Below are 16,576 nucleotides of genomic sequence, written 5' to 3' on the forward strand. Positions count from 1 at the left end.
TGAACCATTGAGGGCCACACAAGTGCTAGCTTTCTAGATCCCGTTGAGAAGTTAAAATAGTTCAATGTGTTGAACGGCTTATAAATGAGTTTATAAGCGTAAAGAAAAATAGAAGTAAGACTTCTATGAGAGAAATGTAATTTTTAATTTATGAATGTGTTCCTAAATTAAAAGTAGGCCAAGTGAATAATATATTTGAAAATTGTGATTTTCATAAACATTATTATTGACAAAATTAAATGAATTCAAGTGTTGAATTAATTAAACACTAGTGGGCCTAGTAGAGTCCAAATAATTAAATTAATTCAAGTGTTGAATTAATTAAATAACATTGGGCCTTGTAGAGCCCAATTGGAAATAATTATTTAACTAGTGGGCTTGAGTAAAATCAAGTAAAGTCTAATTGGGCTCAAATGTGTTTGAGACAATTAAATTAAAAGTTCATGGGCCCTTTGTAAATGTTACAAGCCTACTAGATTTTGCATGCTTGGGAGATGAATATATGTGGATTACTTTTGATTAAAATATTGCATGGCATGCAAGACTACTTTTTCACTTTTCCCACAACCTAGACAACACACTTCACTTTCCCATTACACCTAAGTTGGCCGAAAATTCACTCTCAATTTTTCTCTCATTTTGTTCTTCAATTGTTGGAGAAACAAATATCTTCTCAAAGAAAAATCCTCATATTTTTCTAGTGCAAAATATGAGAGGATCTACCTAGTTGGTGGTGGGCTTGATTTTGAAGGTAGGAGGAAGCTTGTAGATTTTTCTTGCCAAACAAGAGCTAAAGTGTTTACACTTTAGTTGGAGCCATCATCAACCTCAAGAGGTTGATTGGTAAAACTTCTAAACACCCTATGATGTCATAGTTTGTGTTTTTGTATATGTTTCACACTAGTACTTGGTGTTCGAATTTTTCAAGATTTTCCATAAAATTTCGGTTTTCATGTTTAGAAAACATTCTTGAGCTTCCGTTGCGAATTCGAACACCTAAAATCGATCCTTTTCAAAAACAGGGATAAAGGTCACTTGAGCTCGAAACTAGCATCTGTGATGTTGTGTACTGCGTTTCTTGGTAAGGGCATGGAGATGTCCAAACATGCAGATGGGTAGTCATATGATGATTATACCGAACAACTCTCCCTCGGCCTTTCCAAGTGGTTATCATTCATCGAGAGGATAAGTCTGTGGTTATGATTGTACACCATTAGTTCTTATGACCCGGGACAACACTGAGGCTCTATATGCTAGGGCTGTGCTTTGACTCGTTTACCGGCTCCAGGAGAATCATCAGGTGGCGAGGTTGGGTATAGTTGCGACACATATAGGAGCCAGTGCATTGTAGTCGGGGATTCACCGCTCACCTACGGGTGTGGATATCCTATGTGATCTGAATTAATAATAGTACATGGAATCTCTTGCCAGAGTATGAGATGTATGTTGGAGAAGTAGTTTTCCAAATAGTACACGCGATGCCACAATTATATGCGTCACATAGTTATCGAATTAATATGCAACCCTCGATGAACCAATGGTTGCAGATTCGATCGGGATATATGAGATGAAGGAACCGTAATGTACGTTAATCATAATCGACTGGTTCTTACAGGCACTATCAGTGATACCTAGGGGATCATGGGGCGCTGCTACTAGACGCTCTTACCATGATCCGATAGGTGCAATCAGAAATGAGTTCTGACATTCTTGATCAAAGTGTTGATGAAAAGAATGGGGCTAACTAGGGTAAGCCCGAATAAGAATAAATGTTATTCTTGATCACATGGAGATGTGAACCCACGGCTAGCTGTATCCCTGAACCATTGAAGGTCACACAAGCATTGGATTATTTGTTCTCGTTGAGAGAATAAATTCAAGGAGTTGGATTTATATCATGATATAGTAAATTCAAAGGAGTTGAATTTATGATAACTAAATTTTGAGAAAATAAATTCAAGGAGTTGAATTTATGAGAGTAAATTCAAGAAGTTGAAATTTGGAGAGAATAAATTCAAGGAGTTGAATTTATAAAATTGAGAATTTAATTTATTAAACTCAAAAGTTGAGTTTATTAAACATTTAAATTTTGGAGGTGATAAATTCAAAGAGTTGAATTTATAATTTAAATATTAAATTCAAATGTTAAATTTATAATCGATTTAATTTATTAAACTCAAAAGTTGAGTTTATTAAAAATTAAATTAAATATAGTGGGAAGTATGTTTAATAGGCTTGTAGGAGTACAAGTCCAACATACTAAATAATTAAAGTTCTTAATGGACTTTGATTAATTAATTAAACTAGTTGGACTAGCCCAATTAATTAATCAAGCCCATTAATGTTAATTATGATAATTAGGTCATGGAATTTTTTTTTAAAATTTTGACCTAAAATCATATCCTCCACTAATTTGGATTGTGAGATTTTTGAGAATCAAATAGATTTGTTGAAATCTAGTTGCTTAATTAATGTGATTAATTAAGAGTAACAACAATTAGTTAATTAAATTAATGAAATATATGTCATACTTCAAAAAGGGTATGACCGAAGGTTTCAAAAAGAAAAAAAGTCTCGAGCAGCCAAAAGCTCTCTCGAAAATCTCTTCTCAAAAACAAGAAAAATTTGTCTTATTGTATTGAGTCGATTTCTTCTTCGTGTTCCATCTCTACGCAAAAGTTCTTCTCAATTTTTAGTGCACTTTAGAAGAAGAACACATATTACAGTCGTGGACCGGATTAGGAGATCAAAGAACGTTCGTAGGGATTCACAACAAGAGCTACGTCCGCTAATACCGGAGTAGTTGGAGCCAAGTGAAAATTGTTCACCAAAGGTAAAAGTTTTAAACATCCTATGTATGTTTAATTAAAATCTTACGAATATCCAAATATATTTTGATTGTAAAAATAAAATAAATATTTTAAAACTTCCGCTGCGTTTGGGCACAAGAAAACCGAGATCCAACAGGACACGGCGGGGAGCAGTCGTTTGACTAATGTAAAAATTTGAATAGTACCATTTCCATCACCAAAATGAATCAAATAGATCCATTCAACTCCTGAAACCCCTCACTAAAATCATCAGTGCAGAATATTTTTTTAATGAATATTTAATGCTGCGCTATGATCAGAAGTGTTTTAGTGGACATGTATATAAACCCTCAGTCTGTTAAATTATTTAACTTCCATAAATAAATTTAATGATCAATAAACAAATACCTCAGTCTGAAGTGGACCCCCACGGTTTTGAGAAAAATCATTTTGAGATTGTTCGGGAAACGCAGCCTGTGCAAATAGCCCCAGTGAACCATGGGTCATGTATTCCTGGAGAATTATGGTGATGGACTTCAAAGGACAAGAAAAAAGGGGAAAATTGCATGCCCACTATTCTAATAAGCATAGAGTAGGAAAGCAACATCCGTTGATAGAATCTAAATTTACCCCAGCCTTTATGCTTTAGGAACCATCACTAAAACGTCCTTAGGGTACTGATACCACCCAAAGACATAGTAGCTTCATTCTATAAAATTTAATACAATTAAATAGCAATTTTGTTCTCATGGAAAGGCAGGTGTTATTTTCATCAACTCATATAAAATGATAAATTGAAGAGAATGTTGAAGATTTCAGAGAAATCTAAAAGGTTGCACATGTGGGACAACCAATTTCTTATGTACCTTCAATGTAATTCCCTTTTTGTTATATCACTTCAAATGTGAAATTATTTTTACCCTTCAACGAAAAGATGTAGCTCTGAACTTCGTTACAATCTAAATGAACTAAAAAAAGATAAACATATGTCATATCTGCTTCTGCTTAACATCATTTTGGTGCAAATAGAACACAAAACAATGAAAATTAAGTATAAAGAATTTGGCTAAAAAAATTAGACGACTAGTATTATAAAACATTATTTTCTATCCCGTAACTTTAACATCAGGCACTTCGACCTCTCCGACATACAATCAGATGTTAAAAATATCATATCTATTCAAGTGTTTAATGATACATATAGTCCATGGTGTTTGAAACTGACATAATGATTGTAGCTTAGTTACTAATATCAAATCAATATCCATAAATAACTACTGTTTTTTTATAACAGATTGGTGATTTCAATGTGGAAGGCCCTAGCTTACTCCTTCCCAAATTCACTTCTTCTGACAAAAGATTGCATTTTTTTCATCACTGAAAAAAAAGGACAATAAAAATGATTTTGACCACTTAATGCGTAGTAATTTAAATGTGTTTTAGTCCCGAGTTAATTAAGCTCGCTCTCAGAGACCTTTCATATCTTAAAGGGTAAATTTCATTGCCCCCCTTCACCTTTGACCAATGCTCACTTAACCTTCTCACTATTAAATGCCTCACTTAACCCACTTCAATTATATATGCTATCTGTTAAAAATTAATATTTAAAATGTGTATGTTGAATATTTGAATGTTGAATATTTGAATGTTGAAAATAAGAGTTGTAAATATTGAAAATTAGTGTGTGATGATGTAGGTAATGATGATTTTATTTTTGGATTATTTGTAAAGATTTTCTATAAATAGATCTCTCATTTGTGAAGAAAATCACAATTGAGTTGAGAGAAAAATATTATAAAGTGTGTAGTGTGATAATTTTGAGAGTTTGAGATTTTTACTTTTTACCATAAATTTTTACTTTTTCACAACACGTTATCAGCACGAAGCTCTAAAAGTTCTCCATATTTTTCCAAGCTCCAAAACAGAAGAAAAAGGTAACAAAAGTAATAATATTTATTTTACTGTTTATTTGTTTATTGTGTATATAATTAATATATAATATAATGTTATAATAAAATAAATTTTTCAAAAACTTGTTATAAATCCTGGGAGGATGTTAAGACGACATCCCACACTCCCGGTAAGNTCTCAATGTTATTTTTAATTATTTTGGTTATCATACTCACGAGTCTTGTATTTATCGGAGAATATCCTCCTCATGTGTTTTCTTTATTTTTACGAATACTTGTATTTGTTGTTTAACCATTACTTTGTATTGCAATATTCATTAACTAATAAAATGCATCATAATTTTTTTTAGTACCACCATGTCAAACTTGACAAAGCTCGAATTTGTTGCACTCGACATTACGGGAAAAAATTATATGCCATAGACTCTCGATGTAGAAATGCATCTTGAGTCATTAGGTCTAAATGAGACCATAAAAGAAAATGGCATATGCACGTCACAAGAAAAGGCAAGAGCCATGATATTTTTGCGCCGACATCTCGACGACGGATTAAAATGTGAATATCTGAATGAAAAAGATCCCATGGTTTTGTGGAAGGAATTAAAAGAAAGATTCGAACATATAAGGGAAGTTAAACTTCCGACCGCTCGTGATGAATGGAATACGTTGAGATTCCAAGATTTTAAGAAAGTAAGTGATTACAATTCGGCTATGTATCGAATAATCTCGCAATTAAAATTTTGTGGACATGAGGTTACAGAATCAGAAATGCTTGAAAAAACATTTTTCACGTTTCATGCATCAAATATAACTCTACAGCAACAATATAGAGTGCGTGGATTTGCGAGATATTCTGAATTAATCGCCTGTCTTCTGGTGGCGGAAAAGAACAACGAGCTATTAATGAGAAATCATCAGTCCCCACCCACTGGATCAACAGCATTTCCAGAAGTAAATGTTGTAAGTAAAAATGAATTTAAACCTGGAAACCAAATTCAGATTCAAAGGCAAGGTTTTGGTCGAGGTCGTGGACGTGGAAGCGGTCGTGGTCGTGGACGCGGCTGTGGTTTTGAAAATAATCGAGATAGTTATTTCTATAACTCATCTCAAAATAGCGTCCCAAACCTTCCACCGAAAAGGCATTAAGAGAATATGAGTGTTAATGAGAATCACTCAAAAAGATTTGAAAGTTCTTGTTTCAGATGTAGTACTCCAGTACATTGTCCCGTATTTGTCGAGCCCCTGAGCACCTTTGTAAACTTTATAAAGAATCAATAAAAGGGAAAGAAAAGGAAACCAACTTTACTGAACACAGTGAACCTTTGAGTGGTTCAACTCATTATGATGCTGGAGATTTTCTGATTGATTTCTCAGATAATGATCAATTTGCTGGTGGAATAAATATGTAAAATATTTTATTTTTCCATGTACTTGTATGATAATGTTTTATAGTGTGTTATATTTTTAAATATGTATTGTATTGTATTTTATTGTCAGTAATTTTATTTCATTGCATATTTTTTTGAATTAAAAAAAAGAAAAACAATGGTAAATACAATATCAGGCCCTGTAGACTTGATTAAAGTATGTAGTAAAGCACAATTTTTGTTACCTAATGGTACAAAATTTTTGATCAATGATGCTTTGTATTCACCACAATCGAAAAGAAATTTGTTGAGTTTTAATGATATATATACCCATGGATATGATACTCAAAAAATGAATGAAGGGAATGAGAAATATATGTGTCTTACCACATATAAATCAGAAAAGAAATATGTGATTTAAAAACTACCAATGCTCCCTACTGAATTGCATTATACACATATAAGTCTCATTGAATCAAACATGGTAGTTGATAATTCTTCAATATTAACCAATTAGCATGATCGATTAGGATATCTTGGTTCAACAATGATGCGAAGAATTATAGAAAATACACATGGTCATCCGCTGAAAGACCAGAAGATCTTTCGAAATAATAAGTTTCAATGTGAAGCATGTTCTCTTGAAAACTTATTATAAGACCATCACCAGCCAAAATCCAAACTGAATCACCAATGTTTCTTGAATGTATTCAGGGTGATATTTGTGGACCAATTCATCCACCATGTGGACCATTCAGATACTTTATGGTATTGATTGATGCCTCCAGCAGATGGTCACATGTATGTTTATTGTCAACTCGAAATGTTGCATTTGCAAGATAACTTGCTCAAATAATAAAATTGAGGAATCAATTTCTCGATTATAGAATCAAGAAAATTAGACTTGATAATGCTGGTGAATTTACTTCCCATACTTTCAATGATTATTGTATGTCTATGGGAATCTTTGTTGAGCATCCTGTTGCTCATGTACATACACAGAATAGATTGGCTGAATCATTGATTAAACGTTTGCAAATGATTGCTAGACCAATGATTATGAAAACAAAGCTTCCTATTTCTATATGAGGACATGTAATTTTACATGCCGCTGCATTAATTCGTATTAGACCAAGTGCATATCATAAATACTCCCCATTGCAGCTTGCATTTGGTAAAGAACCAGAAATTTCTCATCTGAGAATTTTTGGATGTATGGTGTATGTGCCTATTGCACCACTGCAACGAAAGAAAATGGGACCTCAAAGAAAGATTGGAATTTTTATCGGTTATGATAGTCCATCAATCATTCGATATCTTGAACCTCAGACAGACGACGTGTTCACAGCCCGTTTTGCTGATTGTCATTTTAATGAGGAAATCTTCCCAATGTTAGGGGGAGACAAAAAACATATCGAAAAGAAAATTACATGATATGTATCATCATTATTACATCTGGATCCAAGAACATAACAATGTGAAAAAGATGTACAGCATATTGTGCACTTGCAAAGAATAACAAATCAAATACCAGATGCATTTACAGATGCAAAAAGGGTAACTAAATCATATATACATGCTGTAAATGCTCCTGCTCGAATTTAAATTCCAAAGAAACAAATTGAACAAAGTCATGATGTCGTAAAACGCCTAAAGCGTGGAAGGCCAGTCGGTTCCAAGGATAAAAATCCTTGAAAAAGAAAATTCATAGAGAAACACAATAATCACAAAATAGAGAATGATGTTCCTGAAGAAACACATGATGATCACAAAATAGAGAATGTTGTTCCTGAATAAACACATGATGATGAAAATGTTTTGTCAGAACCACAAACTGACGAGAATCATGAAATATCTATCAATTATATAAATACTGGAAAAATATGGAACCGAAAAGATATAGAAGAAATTGATGATATATTTTCTTATAATGTGGCAATCGACATCATAAATGATAATGAAGATCATGAACCAAAATCTTTTGGTGAATGTAAAAATCGGTAGGATTGGATAAAATGGAAAGATGCCATCCAGGTTGAATTGGATTCGCTAAATAAACGTAATGTTTTTGGACCTATAGTCCTTACACCTGAAGATGTAAAACCTGTTGGATACAAATGAGTTTTTATTCGAAAGCGAAATGAGAAAAATGAAATTGTAAGGTATAAAGCTCGACTTGTTGCACAAGGTGTTTCTCAAAGGCCTGAAATTGATTATGAAGAAACGTATTCTCCCGTGATGGATGCAATTACGTTTCGGTATTTGATTAGCCTGGCAGTATCTGAAAATTTAAAAATACGCTTTATTGATGTTGTTACAACTTACTTATATGGATCACTTGATAGTAATATATATTTATGAAAATCCCTGAAGGATTTAAGATGCCTGAAGCACAAAGTTCAAAACCAGATAATGTTATTCTGTGAAATTACAAAGATCATTATATGGGTTAAAGCAATCCGGCCGAATGTGGTATAATCGGCTAAGTGATCACTTGATGAAAAATGGATATGTAAATAATTCAATATGCCCTTGTGTTTCTATTAAGAAAACAACATCCGGATGCGTAATTATTGCTGTATATATTGACGATTTAAACATCATTGGAACGAATAATGAAATTCATGACGTTTTGTCATACTTGAAGGAAAAATTTGAAATGAAGGATCTTGGAAAAACCAAGTATTGTCTGGGTTTACAAATTGAACAAAAAGAATGTGAAATATTTGTTCACAAAAAAAATTATACAGAAAAGATCCTTAAACGTTTTAATATGGATAAATCAAATCCTTTAAGTACTCCAATGGTTGTTAGATCATTAAACATAGAAAAGGATCCATTCCGTCCATGTGAAGATGATGAAGATATTCTTGGTCCAGAAGTACCATATCTAAGTGCTATCGGTGCCCTTATGTATCTTACAAATTGTACAAGGCATGATATATCTTCTGCTGTAAATTTATTGGCAAGATTTAGCACATCTTCAACAAAGAGACACTGAAACAGAATTAAACATATATTCCGTTATCTACGAGGAACGACAGACTTGGGACTTTTGTATTCAAAAGATGCCACTCCAAGTATAATTGGTTATGCTGATACTGGATACTTATCTGATCCACACGAGGCACGTTCCCAAACTGGATATGTATTTCCTCGTGGAGGCACTGCAATTTCTTGGCGTTCACAGAAACAAACGCTCGTAACAACTTCATCAAATCATGTCGAGATTATTGCACTACATGAAGCAAGCCGTGAATGTGTGTGGTTAAAATCAATGACCCAACATATCCAAATCTCATGCGGATTATGATTCGACGAGAAGCCTGTGATACTATATGAAGATAATGCTGCATGTGTTGCTCAAATGAAAGAAGGATACATAAAAAGCGACAGAACTAAACATATTCCTCCTAAGTTCTTCGCATTCACCAAAGAGCTTGAGAAGAATAAATGTATTGATGTTCGTCACATTCAATCAAGTGAAAACTCATCAGATCTCCTCACAAAGGCACTTCCTACGACAATATTCAGAAAGCACATATATAATATTGGGATGCGCAATCTACGAAATTTGTGAAGAATTGTTCGTATCAACATGAGGGGGAGTTTACGTGACTGCACTCTTTTTCCCTTACTATGGTTTTTATCCAAATGGGTTTTTCCTAGTAAGGTTTTTAATGAGGCAGTACAAAAACACGTAATGAAGACAATGACTAAGATAACCAAACGTAGTATACATACTTATATGTTGTTTTATGATACATCTTTTACTGTTTTGACCAATTATGCATGACATCTTTTACTGTTTTGACCAATTATGCATGACTAAGATAACCAAACGTAGTATACATACTTGATATTGTCTAGGTTCAAACGAGTAAACTTTCTGTCGGATTGTTTTAGTGAGGTACGTAATGTAATGACTAAGATAACCAAACGTAGTATACATACTTATATGTTGCATATTTATATGTTCTATGATACATCTTTTACTGTTTTGACCAATTATGCATGACATATCACGTTGGGCCTGATATCTTTGAGATATATATATCTCGTTTGTTTGGGCTGCTCAGCCCTGTTAGGTATTGTAGACGACAAGGTAATTACACTGGACACCTCCATGTCTTGACTATGAGTGTGGGAGCCAAAACATGTCTATGGTAGATCAGATACCACACCTTTATACGCCTCAATACTGAGCATGAGATTCTAGATTTGATCCTTCATATCTGAGTATATTGCATTTTGCATGCATCATATAAGTTTATGTATTCGTACATTCTCATATTAGAAGATTATCACCCACGTATTTGTTTTCATCTCGGACACTCATTCCACGGGGCAAGTCTTAGGTTAGACGGTTCGTACAGCCAGGGCAATGGCTAGAGCAATTGGGTTTTCGGTGGTGATCCAGTGGAGATTTTTATTTTTTTCTCGTATTCTTCTTGCAGGATTATTAATTCAATATGGTTATATCAACGTTAAATACTAAGATTATTGTTTTGTTTTTGTTTGTGCTGTAAGATGATTAAGTTATTAGGTTTTTAATTGTTGTTATCAAGTTTAACTATGTATGTTTATTAGTTTGTTTAGTAGTAGTGGCTCGAGTAAGGACGCTATAATGATCCTTTGGACATTGTAGGCCTACGTCTTGATGATGAGTAAGGGAACCAAAGACCACACATTCAGGCGTCTCTAGACGTAGCATGAGATTCTTGACTCGATCTTTGATATCCGAGCATTTTGCATTTCACATGTATCATATCAGTTTGTATACTCGTACATTCTCGTATAGGGTTATTTTCGCTTACGTCTTTTTTTTCATCTCAAACACCTTATTCCACGGGGCTGGTTTTAAGTTCGAACGGCCAAGGCTGTGGCTACAAAAGTTGGGTTTCGGTGGTCAGCTAGTGGAAGTTTTATTTGGTTTATCGTATTTCTCGAGCAGGATTATGATTTCGATATGGTTTTATCAACGTTTAAGACTGAGAATATTATTTTGTTTTGGTTTGGGTTGAAGATATTAATTGATTTTGTTTCCGCTGTTTAATTGTTGATTAAGTTTAATCATGCATGTTTATTAGTATGTTTAGTAGCGGCTCGGGTAATAGCGCTACATTTAGGAGTATCAGAGCATGAAAAGATTTTTGGTAAATTAGTAATTTTGTTTCGAGTATTTTGAGGTTGATTTTGGTTTCCTTTCAGATGTCGGGAAATGGAAGTAGTCGTGAAAGTGTGGGACATGACAGTTTGGGCGACGATGAGGCATGCTGAAAACATCGTCGTAGAGATCGTGACGCAATGCATCACTGAGACCATGATGAAAAGAGACGTGGGAACTGCATCAACATTAAGAATTTCATGAAGATTATACCTCCACCGTTTACAGGACATGAGAATGCTGATTTTGCTGATGCTTGGGTCGATATCATGGAACAATGTTTTCGAGTGCTGCACTATGACGAGGATGAGAAGATGGAGATAGCCGATTTCATGATCCAAGGAAAATCTCAGAAATAGTGGAAATCCATTTCTATTATTCTAGTTCGGTAGCATGAGTAGATTCGTTGGGAACGTTTCCGCCAAGCCTTCATCAATCATCACTTCATGCCAGCTCTTCGTCAGGCGAAGGATATGGAACTGTTGGTCATTAAGCAAGGAGATTCGAGCATTAAAGAATACAAAGAAGCGTTTTACGGATCTCTTGCCGTATGCTCCTCACATCAGTGAGAATTCTGCAACAAAATATTCTCATTTTCTGAATGATTTGAACCAGGAGATTTTTTATCGAGATCATGTCTATGACGATCCGACTTCAAACGAGTCGGTGCGAGTTTTGGCTCGACAGAGTTGTCTTCTGGGGACATGTCATATCTAAAGATGGAATATCGATGGATCCTAGCAAGATCGAAGCAGTGTAAAGTTGGGCACGAACGAAAATCCTTTCTTTCTGCTTCCCAAACCTGGAAAGCCACTAAGTCAGTTGAAAAAGGCTACCTAGCAATGGTAAATGAAGTTAAAAGAGTCGAGCTCAAGCTAGAAGATATTCCACTAGTACAAAAATTTCCGGATGTCTTTTCCGAAGAATTAAATGGAATGACCATGGACTGCGAGATAGAATTCGAGATTAACTTGGTAACAAGTGCTGCACCAATATCAAAGACACTCTACCGAATGGCTCCAGCATAACTCAATGAGCTAAAAGAACAACTCCAAGAGTTGCTAGACAAGAAACAAATCAAACCAATTACCTCTCCTTGTTGAGATCTAGTCTTATTTGTAAAGAAGAAAGATAAAAATATGAGAATGTGTATCAATTACAGAGAAATCAATAAGATCACAATCAAGAACAAATATCATCTTCCAATGATTGACGATCTTTTCGATCAACTCAAAGGAGTTATAGTCTTTTCCAAGCATGATTTAGTGCAACAAGCGATTGACCAAGTGGCACTGATCAAAAAGAAAATTAAAACTACACAAGATCTTCAAGGGAGTTATGGGAATACCAAGCGTAGACCCTTACAGTTTCAACCAGAGGAAAATGTATTCCTTAAAGTTTCATCATTCCGCAGGGTGATGAGATTTGGACTTAAGGGAAAGTTATCCCAGAGCTTCATCGAACCTTTCAAGATCTTGGAATGTGTTGTAAATTTGGCGTATCAATTGGCTTTACCGTCACATCTGTACAGCATTCACAATGTCTTTCATTTATCGTTGCTACGAAGGTATGTAGCATAAAATTGTACGTTCTTGACCCAACAAATATTTAACTTGAAAAAAACTTAGACTTATGTCGAGCAACCACTCTTGATTCTGGGTAGGAAAGCGAAGCTCATAAACAAAACCATCCCATTTATTATACTGCAATGGCAATGCAGAGGTACCGCAAAGGCGATGTGGGAATAAAAAACAGTTTTGAGTTATATATTTGTGATCGTGAATCATGATTTGTATTTTATTCAATTGTATTTGTACTTCAAGACCCAAATCCTTAATTAAATGAATTACTAATTAATATATTATTAAAGAGTTGTCAATTAAGCATTATTAAAGAAGTGAATAATTGAGGATCGCCATGTTGGAATCCACCAAATTTAAAATCGACATTCCAATCTACTCCAGATTACCTTATCCCGAGAAATCCAACTAGACGAATGAGATCATGACACATGGCAGATAAGATTTAGTTCGGATTTGTTGAACTAGTCCGAATGCTCTATAAATTGAAGCTGATTTCATTTATTTGCTACACTGATTTCCCTCAGCTTCTCTCTCTTGAATTATAGTCATATATATTAGGTTTTTAGCCAAATTCTTGAGCAGTTTAGTGTCGAAAGCTTCGGAGCTAGTGTCGACTCGAAGAAGGATCAGTTACCCGGTACACTCTGATAGAGACGTCATCAGTGAGCTGCCAACGGACGCATGTATAATCCTGAAACCCTAAACAATGATTTAAGAAATCATGAAGATAAAGTTTGAAGCATGTTTAGTAATTCCGAACCTAGCATGATTGTGATTTCAGTATGTTCGTATTGTCAACGTTCAGACGAGTAAACTTTCTATCAAATTGTTTTAGTGATGTACGTGATGTATTGCCTGAGATATTCAAGCAGAGTATACACACTTATATGCTACATATTTATCTTTTGCATTATACGAGTTTTACTGTTTTGACATATTCTACAAGACATATCACGTTGGGCATGATATTTTTTGAGATATACCTCGTTTGTTTAGGACGTTCGACCCTGATTTGTATTGTGGACGGTTGGGTATTGAAAGATACAATGTCCGACGAGACACACGGGATCTGATGACTCTGGACATTATAGGTCCACGTCTTGACTCTTGATGATGAGTGTGGGAGCAAAAACATACCTATGACATATCAGAAACTACACACTCTAGACTGAGCATGAGATTCTAGACTTGATCTTTGATATCCGAGCATATTGTATTTCGCATGCATCATAGCGGTTTGTATACTCGTACATTTTTGTATTGGGCGATTATCGCTCACTACTTGTTTTCATCTTGGACATTCCACGGGAAAGGTCTTAGGTTGTATGGTTCGGATGACCAAGGCAGTGGCTAAAGCAGTTAGGTTTTCGGTTGTAATCCAGTGGAGGTTTTATTAGGTTTCTCGTATTCTCATACAGAGTTAAGATTTCAATATGGTTGTATTAATGTTTTAAACTGATATTATTGTTCTTGTTCGTTTAGGCTATAAGATGATTAAGTTATTTGATTTCCGTTTAATTATTATTATCAAGTTAAATTATGCATGCTTATTAGTCTATTTAATAGTGGTTAGAGTAAGGACGCTTCATCGAGATTACAAAATTACGCACTTGATAATTAAAGGGGGTCAAGCGGGTAATATGTATAGCTGAAGGATGTAAATTAATAAAATAAATAAGAGGATAAGTATTAGCAATAGTTTAAGAGGTAAAATGAAATTGATCCAATTTTACATTTATACTGGATCAGTTTAGGAGAATAACTTGGAACTTCGAGTTAAGGAGTAACATATTTAGAAAACTCAAGGCAACGTAAACCAGAGAAAATCTACATAATTTTAACTCTAACCTGAGACATGAAGTCATTTCCTGTTGCAAAACGACCATATCCAGCATGAGAATTCAGGTTTAAGAAACTCCCAGGAAATCCACCTTGAGCACCCTGTGTAATATAGTCAACCCCATATCCACCCTGAGTTTCCTACACAGCAAAATAGATCAATGCAAAATGGTAATCAGCGTAACAATAAAAGTAATCAGGAGATGAAAATCACCAAAAAAGTACTATAGGCAAGTAATTAAAGCAAATATACATAAATGAGTGTTGATGAAAACCACCATACAAAGAAATGTATACCTGAGTGGAGCATTCAGTATATGGAACATGAGATCCCTGGCTTTTAAAATCATCACCTAAGAAATCCTGCATCATACTCCACCAATAAATAAAACAAAATCATAAAAAAATCACATAATCAACAAAGTCCCGTTTAAGAAACTACCTGAGACATGCCACCCATTGAGAATCGGTCGCTAAATGTTTGGCTTGGTCCTTGACCTTTCACCTATAGTGTGCAAAAAGAAAATTCTCTTGAGTTTCATCAATCCAAATAGTAGAAAACAAGAAATAATAACAGACACATTTTTTCTCCACAGGAGAGAGATGAATAAAGTTGGAAACAACACTAACATTAGTAACATATTCTGGTTGAAATAATAATCCACCAGCATTTGGCTGGCTGCTGGCATTCTCCATAGATGGGAAATTGTAGTTAGATGCAATACTTCCAATGGGGGGTTGCGCAACCGGCTGATGTGGAAGATGGCTACCAATAGGATCACTGATGCTCCCACGCCCACCACCAAATGCACGACTTACAGGTTGTGGCATTTGAGGAACAGCTCCAACAGGTCCATGTACAGCACCACGGGTAGGAATGGCATAAGGCTGGGAAGGAGGCCCTCTGTGGTATGGAGAGAGAGGAACTCGTGGCATTGCATAACCAGGAAGGTGAACACCAGGTTTATGAGCACCATTAGGCGGTGCGGGCGGCACATAAGGACCTGCATGGAGAAAAAACTTTTATGAACTCCAATTTTAAGAAGATACATGTCTTTTCATTTATATGTTGTCATCAATTAGAACAGTTGAAGCATGCTGTTTGAAAGCTCAAACTTTTATTGGGAGTTCTAGAGAAAAGCATTCAAAAAAACAAATTCAGATAGAAAATTCACTTTACCAACCGAAACAACATACCCCTAGAGCGAGCACCCCTCCTATCAGCACCGGGGCTAGAGGCAACAGATCGAAAAGTATCATTGGGGACGCCGCCTGGTCCAACGCCATAGAAAAGTCGATGATCATTGTATATCTGTACATGTCCACATCAACCATGTGAAGGAGTCCAAAAACACAAATGGCGAGCATTAAATTTCATATTTTTCCATAGTTATAATATCCCTGCCTCTGAAATTGAACCATGCTCTGCATTAAATTATTCAGTGGTCCTTCAACCAAGCATTCATGTTCCTGATAAACCTAACTTTCAGACTGAGAAAAGTAAAATATATTCCAGGAGATAACTCCAAGCTAAAACTTTGAGAGAAAAACACCAAACTAACCAAAATGTGGCCATGCTGAAGGAGCCACAGTGTGGTTATGGCAGCTATAAACAAATGTAGGAACATTTTTTTTATCATAAGAACATTAAGAACAAAATGAAAGCCGTTCCAGAGGGGCTGCTTGCTCAATACTTTTGGATTTCCTAGGATAACAATCCCATAATGAGCACGTGTGAGGGCAACATTAAGCCGGCGTGGATCATTGAGGAAACAAATTCCCCGAACATGGATGAAACAAGGATATCCATAAAAAAAATGTATCAAGCACAAGAAATTCAGGGATTGCCAGACGTCGCAATATCCTCACTCCAATGCACAGTAACTAGTATGTAACCCAG

General features: G+C 35.0%; 1 pseudogene; it reads right to left on the reverse strand.

Annotated features, from left to right (window-relative positions):
* Nucleotides 1-16,576, reverse strand: part of LOC140983876 (regulator of nonsense transcripts 1 homolog) — a 58,624-nt pseudogene that overhangs the window by 22,853 nt on the left and 19,195 nt on the right.

This window comes from Primulina huaijiensis, chromosome 9 (assembly GCF_012295235.1).
Source record: "Primulina huaijiensis isolate GDHJ02 chromosome 9, ASM1229523v2, whole genome shotgun sequence".
In the NCBI taxonomy this organism is placed as follows: domain Eukaryota; kingdom Viridiplantae; phylum Streptophyta; class Magnoliopsida; order Lamiales; family Gesneriaceae; genus Primulina; species Primulina huaijiensis.